Source organism: Lonchura striata, chromosome 4 (assembly GCF_050655825.1).
Source record: "Lonchura striata isolate lonStrDom1 chromosome 4, ASM5065582v1, whole genome shotgun sequence".
In the NCBI taxonomy this organism is placed as follows: domain Eukaryota; kingdom Metazoa; phylum Chordata; class Aves; order Passeriformes; family Estrildidae; genus Lonchura; species Lonchura striata.
In genome coordinates, this window is record NC_140706.1 from 40,726,954 (window position 1) to 40,748,856 (window position 21,903).

Genomic DNA, 21,903 nt, shown 5'->3' on the forward strand with positions numbered 1-21,903 from the left:
TATCATTAAACTTCTGCTGTAGCTGCAGATGTATGCAAACCAGCTCTAGCTAGTTAGATTAATACTAGAGAAACAGCATGTGCCGTCCAAGTATTTATATGATCTTGGAGAGGAATTCACAGTCCACACAGTGTTCCCTTCAGCTGTACTGATAAAGGTGCCCAAACAAAAGGAAAGGTGGCTGTACTGCAGCAGCACCCAGGAGGCACAGCAGAACTGTGCTACACACTGTGTGAGCACTGAACAAATCTGCAGCAGCTCTTGAAGGTCAGGTGTGTGTTTCTGAAGGTCTGGAACATCTACACAAACTTGCTCTGTGCTTGTGACCACGGTACAGGTCTGCCCCTCATCCCTCAGGAGTAAAAGTGAAGATGGGAGGTCTTCTCTCCTGGTACCCTGCTGGGAAGGTGTGCTCCAGACCTCAGGTCAACATCTGCCCCACCTTCCCCGTCTGTGAAAAGAGACACAAAAGTAGCAACTTTTAAACTTCTTAGGTATTCTGAGATACAAAGAAGCACAGTAAAGTGCTATTTCTAGTAACAGTAGCAGCAGCATTTTGAGGGGTTTTTTTAAACATAAAACTAACCACAGAGAGAAACAGTGAAATTGCATCTTTTGCACATCAGGATGTGTGGTGAATGAGGTTGGATTGGTGGGATGGTACAAAGCACACAGCAATAAGTCAGTGCTTCAGTCCTGGTGTGCTCTGGGACAGGCTGCCAGCATGGAGAGGTGCTCTGTGTGGGTCTCAAATTGCACCTGCTACACAGTGGCAAAAGTATCAGAGAGACTAAAGTGTCATTTTAGATAGATAACACTTTCTGAATAATGTATAGGTTAAAAAGGCACTCCACTCCTTTACAAATAGTCATCCATGAACTAATATAGGCAGGATATACATAGGAACAATTTCAACTGCTGAATGTATCTCATAACAGTTTCATGATCTACAAATTTGGTGTCACATATATTTCTAATAATATATTTCAGTAAATGACATCCCAAATAAGGAAAAAAATATTTCATTCTTACTCATTGCCTTTGAAATTTAAATGACTGAACAAATTAAAGCCCAAGCTTACATTTCACTGTTTTACCAATAAACCAATCTTTCCTAAAATAAAATACAAGCTTACTCTTTCTGAAAAAACTATAATTGCATTATTTAAAATAATCTTTTGAAGTTTCTACAACCCAAATATTACATGATTGTGCCAAAGTATCAAAAGTAGAAATTGTCTAAAAGTCAAATATAGATGGGATTACTATTTATTCAAAGCTGGCCAAGTCTTTAAAATAATTTAATTCATACATATTAATGATAGATAGCCAGATGATGATTATTGTCCAACAATACTGCTTTCCACAAAACACTCGATGATAAAGTTATCTAATAGATAATGCAGAATGATAAATAAAATATGTAAAGCTCTGCTAGGAAACTGAAAAACATAGGAGATAGGAGCTTTATTCCTGAATCAGGATATAAAATATTTATATGAGAAAAAAAATGTTGTTAACATTGTTTTTAAAACCATTTGGATTTGATACTAACAGCCTAATTTTCACTGGCTGCCCTCAGAAACCTTTTCATGTTTTAAAAGTCAGATATATCATATATCATATATCATATATTATTATTATATATTATAGAAACATTTGTCTTCAGCTTTACTAGCTGTTTAAAAATATGAATATATTTATAACTTTTGGCATTACTTGAGGGCATTATTCTACAAATTAATTTTACAGCTGGTAGCATTTTTCCATAATGTATTATTGATTAATTATTCCAGATATCGCCCGTCCTCGCTCCAGCACCAAGCACTGCCTACTGCTCTGCTAAGTCAGCCCATACTGGAGCTATTCCTTGGACTGAGTCCCCAGACACCACATTCCTGTCAGTTTTCACCTCTTTACTCTTGTCACCATCTTCCAGAGAAATCATCCACGCTCCATCCTGCCTAACACACTGTGGTGAATCACAAACATGTTCCAATGTAATACTCCCGGCACTTATTAGAAGAGCATTTGCATTTACATTGCTTCCTAACAACCTTTATAAATTATTGCTTTGCCTTGAAATTAATAGTCATTGTGGATAATGTTTATGTGGCTCAGCCTTCTTCATCCTTCAGTCACCATTTAGATCTGTTCAAAGCATATGGGGATGTGTGGGTGTGTACTTAAGTGAATGTTTCTCTGCTGTGCATACATATCCTGGCAAAGCATATTCACACCTATATCATAATGTGACAAGTACTAGGTACCAATTTAAATGAATAGAACCAGTTTTAAGTTCAGTGAATTCTGTAAAATTACTTACAAATTAGTGATACCAGACTCCATCGATTTCTGTTCCATCTATTCTTCCAGGAAGAAACCATCCAGTAACTGGAATAAAAGAGTTTTAAAATAAAATTTTACTCTATCCAAAGAAAGCATATTCCAGGTAGATGGATGCTGAATTAAGCCACCAAGGTGATCTAAGCTTATCATGAAATTGTTTTGATCATTCTGGACAATTTAATGACAATATGCCTCACCTTGTGTGCAGAGCTCCTCACTGAACCTGTATTCAAAGAACATTCTTAATAGACAGATAATAAAAAAAATTACACACTTCAGGTTCAAAACACTATTATGACCAAATGTATTTCAGAGATTCTACAGTCTCAGTTAATGTCAGCAGTGAAAATTAAGGCTTTCTAGTCCTTTCCTTTTGTAATTAATTAATACAAAGAGATCCCTATTTCCACTGTAACCTTCAGCTTCTGTACAAATGCATAATGATAAACTCAAGGCTAAAATTCAGTTGGAGCAAGAAATCCTCCAGTAACACAGAAACAGAGATGTGAAGGACCAGATAAAAATAAGCAGTACTGCACTCTTAAGCAGTCACTAGCTCTGAGGTAGAAGTTTACACAATGTATTCCCTGTGTTTCTTGGATCTAAGACAGACAGCAACAACTTATCACTTTTCCTCAGGGTTTTTATGTTAATTTTGTTATTTGTTTCATTTATGTAACAGATACTCATAATACTCTTTAAACATTCAGCTGCTAGCTGTGATAAACACTATCTTCCTACTCCTGCAACAACTGATTTGTGCTGAGAACTTGCACCATTGTCTTCTTGTGCCACTGGTGGAAGAACATGGGAACACACTGCCTCTTTCACTTTTCCTTTCTAGAAAAAAAAAATAAAATAAGAATAAAAAGCCTCTGTCTTTGTTGCTGTGCTTAGCAGAGCAAGTAGCAGAGAGAAGTTGCAGATGAAGATCTGTAGCCAACCAAGTATATCTTGTAAATAAGTTTTCTAGGTCAGGAAGAGAAACTGACATGTGGGAAGTAATTGGACAGAAAGAGGTAGTTGAGATTAACGCTTTGCGGCAAAGAGATGACTCTCTGGAAGATGTAACTTTTGAAAAATAAAAGAAGTCTCAAAGATTTTGTTGGAGGAAAATATTTGCCAAGAATTTTCCTTTTGTTTTTTAGGTTTTTAGTTTTTTGGGTTTTTTTAATTGGCCACTTACAAGTGGCACCTGCCATATGCTGGCACCTGGCTGGCATGACAAGAGCCCTGTGCACTGCCACTGTAATCACAGTCCAGCTGTGCATATTTAAATTTTGTCTCTCTTCCTTCAGCTCAAGCTAGCTGGAATGGAGACAATCCTATGTATTTAGTCTTTGGATAAGGAAGTCTTGAAATACTTCACAACTACCCTCCTGCAAATAAACTGGAGGGTGGAGATTGGAATCCAAGTACTCTTGTTTGTGCACAAGCAGCATTCACATGAAGAAGCAGATTCTTCGGTGGGAGAAGAGTTCTTGAGAAGAGTTCCAGATAATTCTCCTGCTTCAGTGTATCTTTGTTTTACAGCCCACATCCTCATCTGATTAAAACTGAGACCAAAAATATTCTGCTTATTTAAAACAGCTAAGCACTCTCTCCCTGTCTCTGATCCCTGCTGGGCTTTTAGGGAGTTCTCATAGTGCTGCAGCAGAGGATGGACTCCAGCTAAAAAAAATAATGCATTGCTTGAAACCCCCAGAGAAACACACCTCTCTAAGGTGTGCTCAGCCGTGCCCAGGAAGAGCTGCATGATGAACAGCAAAACAATCTTGCCCCTGTTTGCCCAATGGCGACATCTGTGTCTTGTTAGTGACGCACGAGCTGTTAAAATAGTTTTTCTCTCAGGTGGAAGGGAGCTGTGTAACTTCATTCCGTTCATGTGAGTAGCTAACAATGTTGCCTCAAGCCTTTGCATTACTACTGCATACAGGTATGAGCTTAGATTCCTCTTGCTATAGAGCAAAGGAGTTGAAGCACAGCAGAAAATTTCAGCTTTAATTAACCTGTCTTGGTCCCTTGTGTTACAAAAATACTCTCAATGCTCCAGAAGTCAAGTATTTACATGGATACTTTGCTTATTTTCAAATAGACTTTCTGAAGTTTTATTTGAAGTACCTGGAATCTTTAACCCACACTCATCACTAATATACTCTCAGTGAGGGTCCCTCTCACCTTATATGTAAATGTCTGACCCAGATAGCAGGTTGACACTCCTGGTCAATGTAGATACAAGTGATTAAAAACACATAGAGCAGATCTTCAAAGTGCAAAAAAGGGTCTTTCAAGCAAAAATAGAATTTTTTAAAACCAATAATGCTACAGCTATTCAGTTCATTTGAATTTGGAGACCAATACTGAAGTTAGGGGAAGTATTTTCCTACTGTAGTTAGATCTTAAAAGACCTGTGCATGTGAGAATTAAATTGCACTTCATTTTATGGGAGCCTCAAACCTGAAGGTTCCAAGGCTAATCTTGTGGAAAATAAGAAAGGAATTTGTAGGTGGGTGAAAATGTATGGCATTTGAGAAAAATTGGACTAGAGTGGCCTGAACCCATTTTGTAGTGCTTGCAGATCTTTGTTTTAGCAAATTTTAAGGAGAAATAAAAGTACTGAAGATATCCAAAGTAATACATAGCTTTGAGCTATTCACTAAAATATCTCATGGTATGACCACATATATGTCTTTTCTTCAAAACCATGCAGGTAAGTAGTGGCCCTGAAAAAGCTTCTCTTAACCTTAACCCAAATGATAAAGGTTAAATCTTATGGTATCTCCATCTTCTAGGAAGCATTTGCAATCCTTTTGAAAGCAACTGAAAATACTTAATTGGCCTAGATGCACTCACTTGCACAATTATAAAGTGAAATAGGGTAGCTGGCATTAAAGGCTGAGGATGTAGAAACCATAAAAATGTGATAACTTGTTCCATTTTTAATTTCCCTTAAGAAAAATTTCTTTAATTTATGTGCCCATCGTCTCCCTGAATTTACCTGAAACACTGTATAGTAGTCATAAAGCCAGAAGATTACTCACTTTCCCTTTTTCTCCAGAGTACTTTGTGGGGCCAGATAGCTTTCCCAGGCAAATAAGAGAGAGATAAGATAGAATGTAAAAGTATTCTGGGGAAAAAAAAAAATGGGGTTAAAAAAGCATGGCTAGTTTATACCATTCCAATCCTTCACCCTACTCTTTGCAGCACTAAGAATGCAGTCCTACCTGACACACCAGGGAGTTCAGTTACACTCAGCTTCTTTCCTGAGATGCTGCAGAGTCCTTCATTCAACTGACATACCTGTGCAAATATTCACTTTGTGAAAAAAAAAACAATAATCTGAAAGAAAGCAAGGCTGCATCAAAAAGCAGGGAAGATGGAACAGAATTAAAGTATACCCTTGTTTTAGCCTATCAAGCTCTACCCTCCTCAGGGCTTGGGCTAGACAGGCTATCTGTAATCTGTTTACCCAGAAAGCATAAAGTAGGTGTATGTCTGTGGAGCAAACCCCTGTGCCTGCAGACTCCCCCTAGCAGCTAGCCCCTGCTGCTTTATCCAGAAGAGCCAACCTAGTTTAGAAACCACATCCCAGAGTGGCCCTGGCCAGGTTATGTGTGCTGGTCAACACTGGAAACTTCCACTGCCTTGTCAGTGCAAGGTAAAGCACATCAGCACAGTCATGCCAGTAGCTCAGTGCAAATACATCATTATAGAGATATCTTTTGCTGCTACAGCTTATTTCAGCCTCCTCACTAAGATGAGGTACAATATTACAAGAACTTTCAGTGAAAGGGAGTTCATATTGGGACTGTTCAGGTTACTGGAGCTGTTTTAATTATAATCATGCACTCAAAGCAGAGGAAAAAAAAATAATCCTGCACTGTCCTTTCAACTGAGAAGGCATTTTTCATCATTCTTGCCATAATCATTTCCCTCTGTTTTAAAGTATGGTTTGAGGCAAATGCTCCAAATCTTCTATCAAATTTGAGTCTCTTTGACGATCCCTGTAGGCTCCAGTTCTGCTGTATTAATTGAAGCTTAGTGCAGTAGCATATTTGGCCTCATAAATTTTAGAAATGCTGCATTTTTATCTAGTAGTAGTATAACCTGAGATACATTTTAATTAATTTTTGATGTCACTAATCACTTCTTTCATAGGGAAAGGAATGTTGCTGTGGTGAAGTCTTTTAACTTATTATTTTCATAGAAACACATCACAGAAGAACATTAGGAAAGTGTAAATAATTCCTTCCTTTATAATGCTTGCTGTGCTATACATCTTTGAACAAGTTACTAACATGTGTCCCTCCTTGTTATAACACATATAACAAAACTTGGGCACCTACCTTGCGGGGGTGTTTTGAGGGCTGGAGCTTGTAAAGTCCTTTTGAGGATGAAAAGCTTTATGTGAGTATTGAACACTAATCTCAGCCATGTGGACAAGCCGTGCACATTCAAAGTAAAAACCTTTCTAATAACATCCATCTGCATCTTGAATACAAGAAAGAAATTGTAAGACAGCCTGTCAATGATCAAGGCTTTTTCATGCAGCTCACCCTACTGTTTGGCAGCTGGCCAGCTCAGAGAGCCTACAGAGGAAAATGGCTCCGAAGGAAAAAATGTGCATGTTAAGCAGAGGACAGCTTTTGTGAAGGGTGAGAAAAAACAAGACAAATACCCTTGAATACCAAAGTGCTCTCTGGTACATGAAGGAATGAAGTGAGATGAACTGTAAGGAAGAAACTACAGTAGGCAGGAGCCTTCTCGCTAAAGATAACTCAAGTCTGTTTGCACTAAACTGGTGAGATAAAACACATTTCCACTTAAGGACCAAGACTGCTTTACATTAAGGATGTTTCTTTTGAAAGAGGTTGGGAGAACCAAGGAAGGATTTATTTGGAACTGCAGCACCTAAACCAACTAAGAATGCATGTCAGCCTTCAAAACTCTATTAATGATACCATAAAGTCTTTCAAAATAGTATGTGAGGCAACACAGTACGATCCGAGCACACTGAGGGGATCTGGGCAGCTCTTCTTCAGAGGGAGTGATTTTTCTTCAGTGGGATTTATCTCACTGGCAAAGGCACTTTAGCTCAGGGCACTGGCTCCCTTCTGTTACAAGCCCCTGCGCAGAGTCATCAGCAAATTCTTTTGCCTGATATATATATATATATGCACAGACATATATGTATCCAATGTCAGAATTAGCCCCCTTACTTCCTCTCACCAGTCATCTACAGATTCATTTCACTCAAGCTGTGCTCCAGCTGTACAGCATTGCAGTGCTGCAACAAACATATGGAGTTTCAGCCAATAGTACTCCTTCACTTCCTACAGGGTTTTAGTCTCTCTTTTTCCCTGCAATGCTTTGTGCACTACCTCAGATGCAGCAGCATTTAATGAAAGCAAAATATGGAGGAATTAAACTAATAACAACAAAATTATAATCTATCATCCTACCTTTAGAGAATTTTGTGAGGAAAGATTTCCAGCCCCTCATTAAAATGTTTATCTACAAGAGAATCCTCCTCTAACAAATCATGATTTACATTTAGATAGTACCTTTTATTCTGACATCTTGTCTTTACTGAGAAGTTGATTCCAGTCATGACTCCTGTGTAGCCTTTAATTCAAATTCCTGCCATATAGAAAGAGCCCAAAACTAAATATTTAATCAGCTTTTAATTCACATTATCTTGCCACAGATCAATTTAGCACAACTCATCAACTGCTAACATGATCAATAATTAATGTGGCTGCAGGTCATCTACTTCAGAGTTTTGTTAGTCTCTGTTATGTCTTCCTGCAGGTTGCTCCATGTGCCCATGGAGAACAGGCCAGCTCTTCCACGGCACCCTGGAGTGAAATCCATAGAGGAGCTCAGTCCACTGAAAAAAGAAATTAAAAAAAAACAAGGAACCAAACCAATTTTAAAAACCTGAAACCCCACACCAAAGCAGAAGACTTTAAATATGCTCTCAGAAGTGTTCAGGATCCAACAGATGAGCCCTGGTGAATTTTCCTACTGTGGTGTATTGTGTTACTAATCCCAGCTTTGATTTTCTGACCTGCCCCTCTCCACAGCAGGGATGGCAGAAGAGCACATGTCCACATCTCAGCTGTTCTAGCACAGGGCCTGGCATCTTGAGCCAAAGTCTTTGCAGCTGAAATTGAGATGCCACGCTGTGGACTGAAACAAAATTATTCACCTAGGGGGGGATATATGTTGTTCATTTTGAAGCTCTTTTAAAATAAATGAGAAACTAAGCCTACACAATAGAAAAAGCAGGCCATGTGCTGCCTCATATTTCCCTCCATCTCTGAAACAGATCTCACCAACTAGACACATTATTTGTTAGGCCTGAGGAAGCCCTCATGTGCACCACGTGGCTGCCTCAAAACTGCTGTACTTCTGCAATATGTTTTACTGACTTTGCTGTTCTTGTTCCAGCTGAAATTTTTGAAATCATGTGATTTAATCTGCAGTACAATGATACAGCAGCTGTATTTTCTCATCTCCTCTCTTTCTGTGATATATTAGGTTTTTCTACACAAAATACAAGCATGTCAAGTAGAAGGGTGATTTTTTACTTTGAGAATCGTGGACCACCATCAGCTGTGGAAGAAGTTTGCACAGCATAAATACAGACAATGAAAATAAAGGTTACCTCCCTTCTTGTGTGAAAATCAGTAGCAACATAAGCACACTTAACAAGATTTGCATCACTTGTGTGAGTACAACACCTCTTCAATTGCCCTGCTATTTTCAATGGCTACACTTTTTCATGGAGACAAGGGCTTGAGGATTAATCCAGCCTGTGTGTGCTGTCTCCCAGTCACAAGGTAGTCTGGCACAGTGTTGCAGGTGACAACAGGGGGCTGTGACCAGGCCCTGGATGTGCAGAGGCTGGATGCACTCCCAGCCCTGCATGACAGAGCATGAAAAAATGTGGCTTGTGGGACAGTAAAGGGAGGAGGAGTGAAAATGGGGGACCAGACTCCCATTTGAGAGGAAGAGGAAGAGAGACATCCCATTTGGGAAGAGGAAGAGAGACTGAGGCAAGTCACACTGGGAGGAGCAGCTGAAGGGTCAAGAGAAGACAGCAGCAAAATGTTGATGAACAAGTAACACTTGGTGATTCAAAGTCAGTGTCCACCAGCTCAGCTCTTACTCAGAAGATCAGCATTTCCAGTGGGCATGCACAGGCAGGCACTGCCAGTCAGATGCTCTGAAGGTGCCCTGTAGGGATGTTTTAGAAAAAGAAAACTATTAAAGTGACAATAAACACACCTCTGTACAAAAATCAGAGCTGCCACGTATGTTTAACTAGAGTGTAAGGAACATTGATATTCTTGATTATTCATTAATTACAAGTATTTTATTTTAAATCTCTTGCTGAGATATATATTATATATAGTATTGCTGAAGCATCGAGGAGATATTGTGTCATACCAGTCCCTTTAGATTCACATACACAGAAGTGGCTTGTGCCCTAAGGTGGGTACAAGTGGAAAAAAAAAATCAGGAGACAACAGATGGAACCAGCAGCTGGAGGACTGGCAGAAATCAAGGCATCTCTGACAGGCATGCCAGACAAATTTTTGTTTGGGGCTCTTTTGTTCCATATCTTTTGCCAGCACCAAAAAAACCCAAATCTCAACAAAATTACTCAATGAACCATAGAAAAAACAACTCTAGAAAAAGATCTGCATGTCCTCACTCAGATCAATTGCATGCAGTGGAAGACCCTGAAGAGCCACAGGTGCAGCCCAGGATCCACCTTTTTGGACAAAGACCCCCTGAAGCAGCAAATAGCAGCTGAAACCCAGGAAGTCAGATTCCCCACAACTTCAATTTCCTGAAGACAAATAATTTAATTGTCAATGGGCAGTTGCCAGCAGACTTATTAAATGCAGGCAAACAGATGTGGGCCTCACTTGGAGCCAGCTCTCCAAGGGCACCTGCAGGGGCTGCCACCCTGTCAGAGTGTGGGGACCAGGCTAGGCCAGCACCAGGGACACTGGCACAGGACTGACATGTCACAGTGCAGCAGGACAAGAGCAGGCAGCCACTGTATGATGGGCAACACCCTACTGCCACCGTGCCACAGGGGCTGGAGCCTCCCAGGCAAGCAGAGGCCACACGGGCCACCCTGCCAGCACAGAGTATCACTGGGAGACACATGGGGATAGGGGATGGTGCTGGGCTCTGGAGCCCTTGGCACAGCAGGGATGCTGCTCCAGCCTGGAACAGGACGGACTGCAGGTGCCAGGGATACAGGGACGTGGGCACGGGAACATGGGGACTCAGGGACACAGGGACACAGGGACATGGGGACGTGGGGACACGGGGCACGGGCAGCGTTACTGCATACCTGCACTGCTGGCGTCTGCAGTGGGGTAAATGTGACAGAGTGGTGATTAAAGCACAGGCAGCACAGCAAAGAAAGATTAAGCAGTGACACCAAACGTATGTTAAATGGTACCATAGTCTTTGTTTCATGACAGTCTGATGCCTAAAAATAAAAAAACATAATTTTGATGTTCGCGTTTTTCGTATCAAGTATCTATCTGGGTATTTTTCAACCACACGGGATTATTTATTGTGTGCTAGGCACATAAAGGCACGCACACCTAGGGACAGTAACATGAACTGGATGTTTTGTCAATGTGGAAGCTTTTATGCCTTGCCCAGCAGTTCTCATTCATTACTTAGAAGCATGCCCTGCACCTCCATGTTCAAGAAAAAGCCCTGGCAGTGTTCAAGGATAAAATGAGGTTCTGCTCCAGGGGATGAATGAAATGCTCCTGCTGAGCAACAGCAAGGATTTCTCAGGGTTTCTAGTTAAAAGCAGCTTCAGAGGTGTTATCCTACTACAGTTCCATTTGAATTTCAAATGTACAAGTGTAAACGAGCAGAACCCAATATAATTGATGGGCTAACAGAAATATGTATCTTTATTAAAAGAATTTGTATGTGTTTTGGAAACTGCTTTCATATCATAGTGATGGTCTGTGTATAGACTCGTGCTTTATAATGATTTTATTTAGAGAGTGTACTTATATCTTGTAATAATTAAACAAGATTTGCACAAATTGTATTTCAATATTCTATTCCTTTCTTAAATACTAAAGTACTACAATCAATGTCTGGATAGTATAAATTGAGTTGTAATACAGTATATGTGCTCCAGTAGCACTGAACATATGAGTATGTGCTCTTCAAGCTGTACACAACAGTAACTTCTACTATTGAGGTACAAGTCACAGGAAGATAAAATCAGTAGTTTGGGATCAAATTAAGAATTTATATAATCTAATATCCTTGCCAGAATTGCTCTTAAATCTCATTCACGGGCTTTTACCTTGCAACTCCTTATTGCCAAAAGGTGACTCGATTTATCTATTAACTGTGTGAAGAAAAGAATTCCCTTTGATATTTAAATATGTTTCTAGGAATTTAATCCTAGGTGTTGGCTTATGAAATGTTGCAACTGCCCCTTATTAATCTTCAGAAAGGTTATTGTTAAACAGCTCTCTACCACACCCTTTTCAATAATTTCTGAGAGAGAATAGGACATTTCTGTCAACTTTCTGAAGAGAAATGAAGTCAAATACATTGACTTTGATTCTAGATTACCATTAGTTTTTAGTTTTAAAGATTAACAAAAGGGCACAGGTAGATAAGTACATCCACATTAACCCCTTTCTGTATCTTTTCTCCTTTTAGAAGATCATTTCATGAGATTGAGAAGAGAGGAATCAGAGTGGCACAAGATACTCAAGATATAGGTGTAGCACCAATATATTCAGTGGCATAATATCTGGAGGTCATGCTGAATTGTCTGTTCACTAAAAGCCAACATGATACTGTCCCCCCTCCTTGTCAGAAGGAGCACACGGTAGTAAAATTGCACAATGTAAATGGTAGAAATAGCACTCAGAGATGAAAACAGCTTGTCAGTTTACCTACTCAACTCTCCTGCAGTATTGTTAATGCCATTAAAAAAACTGAGCCAGCTTCAGAAAAAAATGTCAAGTTGGATAACCTTATTTCAATCCAACTACTGTGCTACATGCTGTCCTAAGAGGTTTTTCTGCCAAAAAGCTTTTCTACCCTTCTTTCTATCTAATATCATGGTATGGCTGCTGTTATTCTCAGTAGATGGTGGATTACACTCTCTTAGGGGCATAGGTTTTCTGTAGGAAGTACTTTTCCTAAGAAACTTATCTTGGGAAGTGCTTTGGACTCTTCTTGCTGACTGCCTTTAATCCAATAATGTCACTACAGTATTGTGTGACACGGGCATCACTCCTGTGAAAGATTTGTGCCAGGCAATTCTGAGACAAGAGGAATAGTCAAGGTTATTTTTAAAGCACCAGGAGTAACTTAATCTTGGCAACATAATCGCTAATCGAGAATGCACAGCTTGCTATTAGTGACACTGATACCTTGTACAAGGAAAAGTAAAATTCACCTGATTATTTATAGAGTTCTGTTGCATGTAGTGAAGCAAGTGTGTTATTGCAGATTTACAAGTTAGCAAGTGGTTCATAATTAGCATATTATTCATATGCAGCGTAGGACCCTTAAGATAAAGAACCAAACATCTATGTTCAAAGTCCCTAATGTTCCAGATAGGTTTATGCTTATTGTTCCATTTCCAGTGGTTTAAAGATAAGAAGATTATTTTTTTAAATCCCTTAAATAATTCCTTAAAAATAAAATGGGATTTATTTATGCATAGTATCTGTAAGCTTCTTGGTTTCTGATTTCAACAAAATATATTACTCCCTGATCCAATTTTTAACAAAATAATGCACTCACATACCTCTACAGCTGTGTCCTAGAATTTCTACTGCTCTCCTGATCCAGCTCACAACCCTGAGGTCAAAAGGGGCTTGACCTTCTCATACAGCCTCAGAAACCATCTTCTCAAGGAAACAAAGATGCTAAACTAAGTAATAAACCTGACCAAGCTGGACTTATTCACTATATAATTTGTGTTATTCTCACAGAGCATTCTGATTAATTGCTTGAAAGACTGTTAGCAGCTAACAGGAAGGTAGAGCTTGTTTTTATTTCTTGTGTGTTTTTCCATACTCAGACTCTTAATGGAATTTAGGAAAATAATGATAAGCTAAAAAAAGTAGAGTTAAATAGTGCAGGTGATACAGTGCAGTTACCTTTTGAAGTTATCTCACTGGGGTATTAAAAGAACACTTGTGTTTTAAGGGCCCCATTATTTCTGTCTTCATAACATATATGTAAAAAAGGAAAGTGCTAAGAACCATGACTATACAGGAGTCTGAGCTACCCTCTTCTATGCAAGTGCCACAACTGATGCATTATTTGTGATGTCAGAGCCTCCAGAAAGGTTATATTGTAAGACCAAACCATCCTTCTGCAGCAGCCTTCATCTGCTGACTGCTGTAGCCCCTGGTTTGTGCAGAGAGCCCCCGGGGACCCAAAGGCATTCACCTCCCTGCGTGCCAGGCGGGAGCAGCGCTCCGGCTGCAGCTCCTCGGGACAGCGCCAGCTCGGCTCTCCTGACCTTCAGCCACTCTTCTCATCTCACTCTCTTTGCTTTGCCACAACTGTTTCTTCCCCAGGCACCCCCTGAGGCCACATGGAAAATGAGATCAGCGAACCAATCTGTGCTAAAAATAAACCAGGAAAAAACCCCAAAACCATTTTGCCAGGTGGTTGAGAAGCAGTTGTTCCAGTGCCCTTGGCATCCCAGGTAAGCAGATGGAGGGGCTGGAGCTGGCACTGCTGCAAGGAAATGGCACATGGCATCCCATCCAGCACGGGGGTTCTTGGTAGGTGATGGCCTCAGGGTGGTCCTCAGAGGGTGGATTCCTACACCAAGCAGCTGAACTTCATTACTGCAGTATCTCAGGAGGCTGAGATACCCTAGGTATCTTTTTCTCTAAAGATAGGCAACAAACAAAGGGGAAAAACAGCAGAGATGTTCAGGAACTGTTGATGCTATGCTGTCCCTGATGAGTGGAGAGATATATTTGTATTTGAAGTAATGAAATTGCAGTCTGTCAAAGAACAGCTTTTCATTATTTCTTTAGTTTTTGTTCAAAAACTAATATTTAGCACTTTGTCTGGCTTGACTTAGCAGTTTTATAATATAATAGGAAAAACCTTCTTATCAGTGATTTAGAATCACACGTCCTGGGGCTCTGTTTTTTCTGAGCAGCTCACTCTTCCTGCAAAATCACAGAGTACCTTCAGCTTGTGTGGAAATTAATAGGTTCTGTTGTAAACACATGTCTAGGGCCTGCTTATGCTTTTCATTAAACCATCATGAAATAGCTATTGCTAGATAACACCAGCTGTGGCCATTTTATCCTGGAAAGCAATTGGGATGTTTCAGTTAAACTGGAACCAGGAACTACAGAAAAAGTCCACACATGGAATTAATTTGAAAAGAGCTAATCAGAGAAATACCAAGTGCAACCCATGGCATTTGCTATATATTTATATGGTTTAAGTTAGGTTAAAAATGTTCATCGCAGGGTGACCAATAAAGGCCAATTTGGCCTTTATTTTCTGAAACTTTACACGAAATATGCACAACTATATTCACCACAAGTATCAATCCCTACCACTAGCTTCAACTGGTCACATTAATGCCATCAGGAGGTTACTGTCTGGCCAGTAGAATGAACTATTTTTGTTGTTGTTGAGGGAGCAGGAGATTCCCTAAAGGGTGTTGTAAATTTAAGCATTTGCTCTGTATTTAGCAATTAGTTGGTTCTGTGCTTTTAAATATGCCTTCCTAGCATATGGGCTTACTGGGTAATAAGACTGCTCAGATTCATATGATTATTTATTTATGTTAGTATAAATACAATTTAATGTCCTAGCTTATAATTAATATTTCAGGACTAACAGTGAAACAAAAGGAAAAGCAGTCTGTGTGTCATTGAAATAATTGTCATTCTTACTATCATCTCTTCCATTCATCATTCTAGGAATATACCCACAGCTTTCTCCAAAAGCTTGATCAAATAAATATGTCCTTCACTGTACCTGTAGAATCAGTACATCTGGACCCAGCTAGGGAGCACACTGCAGAGATTTCAAGTCTGCACAGTGTGTGAGCTGCTAGCTCTGCCTCTCTTTATGTGACCAAGAATAGCCTGCTCCAACGCCTTTGCTAAGCCAAAACTGTTGAGAGGCAATCAGTCCCTTGGGAATCAAGCCAGGGTTTTTCCCAGTGACAGATATATTCTATCTTCATCCTTATTAATGGAACATTTATAATTGATTTCCTTTGTTTACCCTTTCCCTTCTTTTTGCAAGGAAGAACAAAAGTCTAAATTTTGCTTTCTGTATGACAAACACGGGGGAATTCCTTACAGAATGTTAATCACACAATGGAAAGCATTGAGAGACTGCATGTCTTTCTATTACATTACAATTCAATTTCTACCAATTATTGAAATACATTGTTTCTTCTGGAGCCCAGACAGAAAAATAACACATGTAATTAGTGTGGATTCTTCTCTGAAAAGGTAAATGTACAGTTACAGGACAGTTCACACTACAGAGCTGGAAAATAATAAACCTGGTGGAAAAATCAGGACACAAATCCAAGCTGTATTTTTTCTGGCAGCAAAGTTGGTTTTAGAGATTTTTGCTTTCTATTATTGCAGCTATGGCACAGTTCACTGCCTCTGCACTTGTGCTAATGTGACTGTTTTGAGGCTGTGCTGTAAACTGGATTAGTGACACAATTTTAGGAAGATTTCCCCACTATCTCTAAGTAACACTGAAAAATGCTATACATTAGCAAGACCCTTTAATGACGAGGCCTTGGAACCATGCTGTGCATCAGCTATTAACTCAGAGAAGTACACTCAGGTAGTACCTGCTCCTCAGAGCTCAGCTGCTTATTACAGGGTGCTGCAAATGTGGATATGATGTTATAGGAAGCACTGTATGCAGTACCCATACTTAAATGTTAGCCCCATACTGAATAGGACTGAATCTAGCTTTAAAAGGTGTCCTTCCCTGTTAATGCAATGAAGTCAAAGCAAAATTGCTGACCTTTACTGAGAGACTCGTCTGACTCTGAACTGTATTGGAGTGATCTTTGTCTTAACTGCCTCTGCACCCAGTGATATATCTTCAGTTAATATGCATCATGAGAAAACACATGGCTTGGAAATTAAGCAAATAAGCCCTTGCCTAGGAATAGGAATCCTAATACTATCCAGTATGACTAACTGAGAAATTTAGAAACTGCTGTGGTTCTAAAATGCTTCACAAAAAAATGTTCCTATCTGTTCCTGTTTTGCTTCACCCAAATTCAAGAGCAGGTCCATGTGAAATCTCACCCTCCTGTTTTGCACTTCTGTTTTTATTTTGTGATAATTATGATGGTTTGGAGGATTATTTTTTTTCCCAGCCTCTGGATCAATACAGTTCTACTACCTAAAGCAATAGTATAAATATCAGTAAACCAGCAGGGAATTGATTTAAGTCTATAGCAGCAATGAAGTCACATGGCATCATCAGCTGCTGCTCCAGTAGGAGACATTTTCAGCACACTTCTAAGGTTTTTCCTTTTAACTAAAAATGTGGCTTGTGGCTTTTTCAAAGGCCTGAATCCACACTATGCTTTACATTCTCTCTGTGTGACAAAGCTTTAGGGCAGTGCATAAGGAACTCTGGTTGTTGTCCAAAGAAAGACCTGTGCTCCATTATAATGATGCAATATTTCTAGAACTTTGCTTTTTTGTCACAAACATTTCCTCCTCAGCTGGAAATCTGTATGGGGTTTGTCTGGGTAAATTATAGGCTGAATCACTATAAATTCTCAGTTATAGAAGTGATGATGGGAATAGTAACAAGACTGTGCCTCTCAGAGAATCATGGTCTCAACAACTTGGTCATACTAAATTTGGGATATCTCTTTTAAAGCTATTTTCCAAGTGCTTTGTAATAACCATTAAGGCAAAAAAATCTGCCTTAGTGTTCTGTCAAGCTCTAACAGCCGTCAGTTTTGGCAGTAAAAATATCAATACTAATCTCTGGCTGTAAATTGATGCTACAGAGACTTCGGTGATTTATGAGTTCCCATAACACTCTTGTCCTGTCAGTGCAGGGAAGAGACACAGCTTGCAATCACAGCCCTCAGGTTAAGTTTCTAACTAATTCTCAGTGCTGCTAAAGAAAAGACTTGATTTATTTATTTATATTTAGTCCATCCAGACCCTTAAGAGCACAGGGCTCCTTGCAAAGATACCATTGCCTGTGCTTCACTGACCATGAAGCTGTGGTGATCCTGAGCAGGAGTGAAATTCTGAGCTCAGCTCTGTGCCTTATTCTCCAGCCTCCTCTCTTGCTACCAAAGAAAACTCAGGTGCTCAGGCTGGGTGGGATTTGTGAGGTTTTCCAGCCAGATGTCCCACCAGCAATGGAGAGTACTGTGACATTCTCATTCTCTGGACAGAGACATAATTCTCTCTTTCTTCTCTAGAGAATGTGAATTTTACAGAGTACAGCTTCATTTTGCTTTTCCCACACTGTGCCTTCTGGCTGTGTACCTGATCAGCCCAAACAGATCTCATTCCATAAATCCAGACCTCTTCATAACTCTGCACTAAAATTCCTTGTAGCTGCATCTATGGATGACATGAAAAGTCTTTTAAAATCACAGGGTTTTGTTATTCAAAATGACTTTGTGTTCTATGCTTTATATTGACATTGAGATAAATTATATTGAATTCAAGCCACTTTAATTGTGGATTAGAACAAAATAATGGAATCTAATTTAGTAAACCAAAGCTACTTTAAATTTATATCTGGCCAATACATATTCATTTCCTGAACATGTTTATATAAATAAAACTCAAAGCACCATTTTAACAGGTAGACACCAAATCAAAAATTACAAAAAGTTGCTTTTTACCAGGAGACTAATTTTCTTTCATGGCATGCTACTTTTTCAATGGCCAGATTTTTAGAGCAGGAAAAAGGATTATGTGACCCCCCCACTGCTGGAGATGCACTCTAACAAAAGGTATAACAAGTATGATGTCTTAGCAAAGTGGAACAGCTATATAAAATTTTTGCTTTATAAGTTAGATAAATTAAAACAAAGCATATTAAAACAGGCTAATAGCAAAAATAACTTAAATAGTGAGTTTCTCTGACTTCTCTGTCTTTAGGCCCTGATGCTTTACATGATTACAGAACAAGGAAGCCTGAACATAGTCCCTCCACAGGAAAGACATCTGCAATGATAGGCAGCACCAGCAATGCCAACTATTTGTGGTGCCCAGCCCCCATCCTTCCTACGTGTCACCTCACAAACATCACTACCCTGGCATAGCTGGGTGATGTGTGAGGAAACTCAGCGACTTCACCAGCGAACATTTGTAGAGTGGAGCACAGATTAAGGTAAGAAAGACTTTGTCTATGAAATTACCTGAGTTGCAGAAGGCAGAAAAACGTTTTGCTCTGCTTTCCAATCTCATTCTGAATCATCCTTATGGCCAAGATTAATCATGGACTAAGGAAGGAACAAGAGAGAGTACAGAGGATAGATTAGAAACTGAAGCAAGCTACATGGCATCATGCAAGGTCTGCTTTCAAGGGGGCTGGGTGGCTGTGGGCTGCATTTTCCCACTTGACTAGAGCAGACAGAGATGCAGGAGGAGCTGTTTGAGGAAGCAGGGTCTAATGTGATATGAGCCATGAAGTGATCCTGCCTGGATGACTCCTAAACACTGCAGAGACACACAAAGCATCAGGTTTGCAGCCTCTGTGTGACCAGAATCCCACAGGGTTTGTATGCTCACAGATGCTTACAGACCCTGGCAATTATGCAAACCTGTATGTTAGTCAGCCTCATGCAGAACATGGGGTGCAGAAGTAGATAACAGGCTTCAGACACCCTAATTTTTTCCCCATTCCACTTGTCCTGGTCTTTATTTTGAACTTCTTGCACATCTAGTTACAGCTAGAATTCATATTTGCAAGAGGTTATAATAAAAAGTCCTACAGCAATATTCCTGATATAATTTAAATGTATATATGTGGATATGACACATACCCCATTTTTTTTCTTACACATATGCATGCAAATTCACATGTGATATATGGCTCTATTTAACATTGTTATTTTTACAGCAAAGTAATTTTACAAGCCCAGAATACACTAGGATTTTGATCTATGTAGAGCTAAAATATACCACAATTTCTTTTTCTTAAACAAGCTTTTTCAATAGTTAAGGTGCTCTTACAACATGCTGCAGCATGTCTATATTGAACACTCTATATCCCTCCAAGTATACCCTTCTTAAAGCACCAAAAATAGAGGAACTATATGTTATTCATGGGTTGTGCCTGTTATTATACACCATGTTGAAAACAGCCATAATTCATTAAGTGGACACAGTGAGGGAAGGGAAATTAGTCTCTCCTGGGAGCAAATGACCCTGCTTGGCAGGGAGGAGGCTAGGAAAACCAAGCAGAAATAAGAAATCTCAGGAACTGGAAAACTGTGGTGTAATTGGGATTAGAAAAATGACTAGAACAGCAGATGCATAGGTTCTCAAAGTAAAGGAAAGAAAAATAATTTTAGGGAGATAAAGGACATAGTACATTTGCTGTAACCCAGAAAGTTGGTGGAAGAGCAGGAGTGAATTTGGAAGTGAGGACCCATGCCCCATGGACACAGTAAGCAGGCTTAAGTGTGTGTACAGATTTTCAGAGTCTGGTTTCAGCCTCAGTTTTCTGCAGTTATAAAATTTGCCTTGATTTATATCTGCTCATACAAAATTCAGCTTTTGAGCTTAAGGGGTTTTTCATGCTTCCTGAAGATCTTTGAAGGAGAATTGTAGGGGTAAAATGAATTTGTAGCTGACCAGGAACCCCTCAAATAGAAAAGACCACAGTCACAGGGTGATCAGCTTTAAACAGCTGCCCTTTTTGGTCCTCATGGGCATCTGCTGTTGTTTTCCCAAACATACAAGAGATTATCTTCTCCCCTTACCTTTCCCAGGGGGAAGAAGAGGGGTAGACTTTCCTATTTGGTCCTTCTGCTGAACGAAGAGAAAGAAAAGGAAGAAACTCACCCTGTTTATTTTCCTCCTACTTACAACTACTCACAAGCAAATGAATATATTCGGTAACAGGATAAGAAAGAGCTGCAGATAGAAGTGCAATAAGCTGATGGAGCTAATTGACTGAGCTAACTACTACTTGAAAATAAGAAATCTAACTGCACCAGACCTCTCTGAAAGGAACTGATATCTGGTAGAAAACTGATGATTTCTAGGGGCTGATCCTTTGTGATTTAAAGTGATGCAGGGAGACAAAGTCAGCAGCATTCAGACCTTCTGAAGCCTCCTTTGATTCCTCAGTATATCCATCTTGCATTCCTGCTGTACACTACCTTTGTAGACAAACTCTGAATCTTCCATGACAATTTCCCTGCAAAGCCTGTGCAGGGAAGATGTACACTCTCCATGCTGCATTGACTAACATCTCCTGCCATTACTCAAAAAACATTTCCTGCTGAAATGAATCTGGTGCGAGTCCAAGTTAGGAAAACACAAATAAGGGTTCACATGTATGTCTTGCACATGTGAATAACCTCCATGAAGAGGTGTGTGTGTGTGTGTGTGCTATATCTATACACTCTATTTGTGATATTGCTTCTTGGAATTTAACATCATATACCTGAATCCTTTTTGTTTTTACCAAAACAGCAGCAATGCAGAGTACTAAGGGGCAGTTTGTACCCTTGTACAGAGCTGTGTGTAGTTACTTAGGAAGCAGCAGCCTTTTGGGAAGGACTTGTCCAATGTGTGTTGGTACATCCTGGGCACTGCCGTGTGCCAGCACACAGTCTGGGTTTCAGCAGCAGAGGAGGGAGATGTAAGGTGTGTCTCAATTACAGGAGAAGCTGCTGCATAAAATGTGCTGCCACAGCCTGACATGCCATGAGAGAGGCCATGAAAAGCTGAGCTCTCCATAGGTGACCGGAAGCCCTCCTGCTTGCCCCCTGCCCCCTATGCGGCAACAGAAGTTCCATTTAGCATAGTGGTACAGAGGTTTTTCCATTATCAGCTATCTACTCATAAATGAACCCTCAGTATTCAATGGTCTTTCTTTTTTACAGTCTATAGATTTTATGGCCTACTTTGTACTTCCAAGCGGGCTTTTTCCAGTACTAAAATGGATCTGAACCATTTTCTTCATGTAAAATCAATAGCAGACATAGATTCCAGGTCTCTCTCTTAAATACCTAAGCATCAACAAATTTCACTACTCTCATTTTTGATCTGCAGTTATTGCTCTCAACATAGATTAAAATAAAAACAATTTAAGCTGCTTAGTGAAGTTAAATAGCTTTTAGAACAATTCATTAGGAAAAAAACCTTCTAGCTCATGATTTGTCATATGACCTTTAACAAATTTTAAAATAAAACACAGTGCTTATATTTACAACACAGATACACTGTTGAGATAGTCTAACCAAGTCGTGTTTAAGGCACACAGACACCCACTTATTAGAAT

The 21,903-nt window shown here is 39.7% G+C and overlaps 1 long non-coding RNA gene across 1 annotated transcript in view; it reads left to right on the forward strand.

The window, feature by feature from the left end:
* Nucleotides 1-14,902: 14,902 nt before the first annotated feature.
* LOC146767603 (uncharacterized) overlaps nt 14,903-21,903 on the forward strand; it is a 53,844-nt gene continuing 46,843 nt past the window's right edge. Inside the window, exon 1 of the long non-coding RNA XR_014955136.1 lies at nt 14,903-18,777. This is a non-coding gene — a long non-coding RNA (uncharacterized LOC146767603). The remainder of the gene's footprint in view (nt 18,778-21,903) is intronic.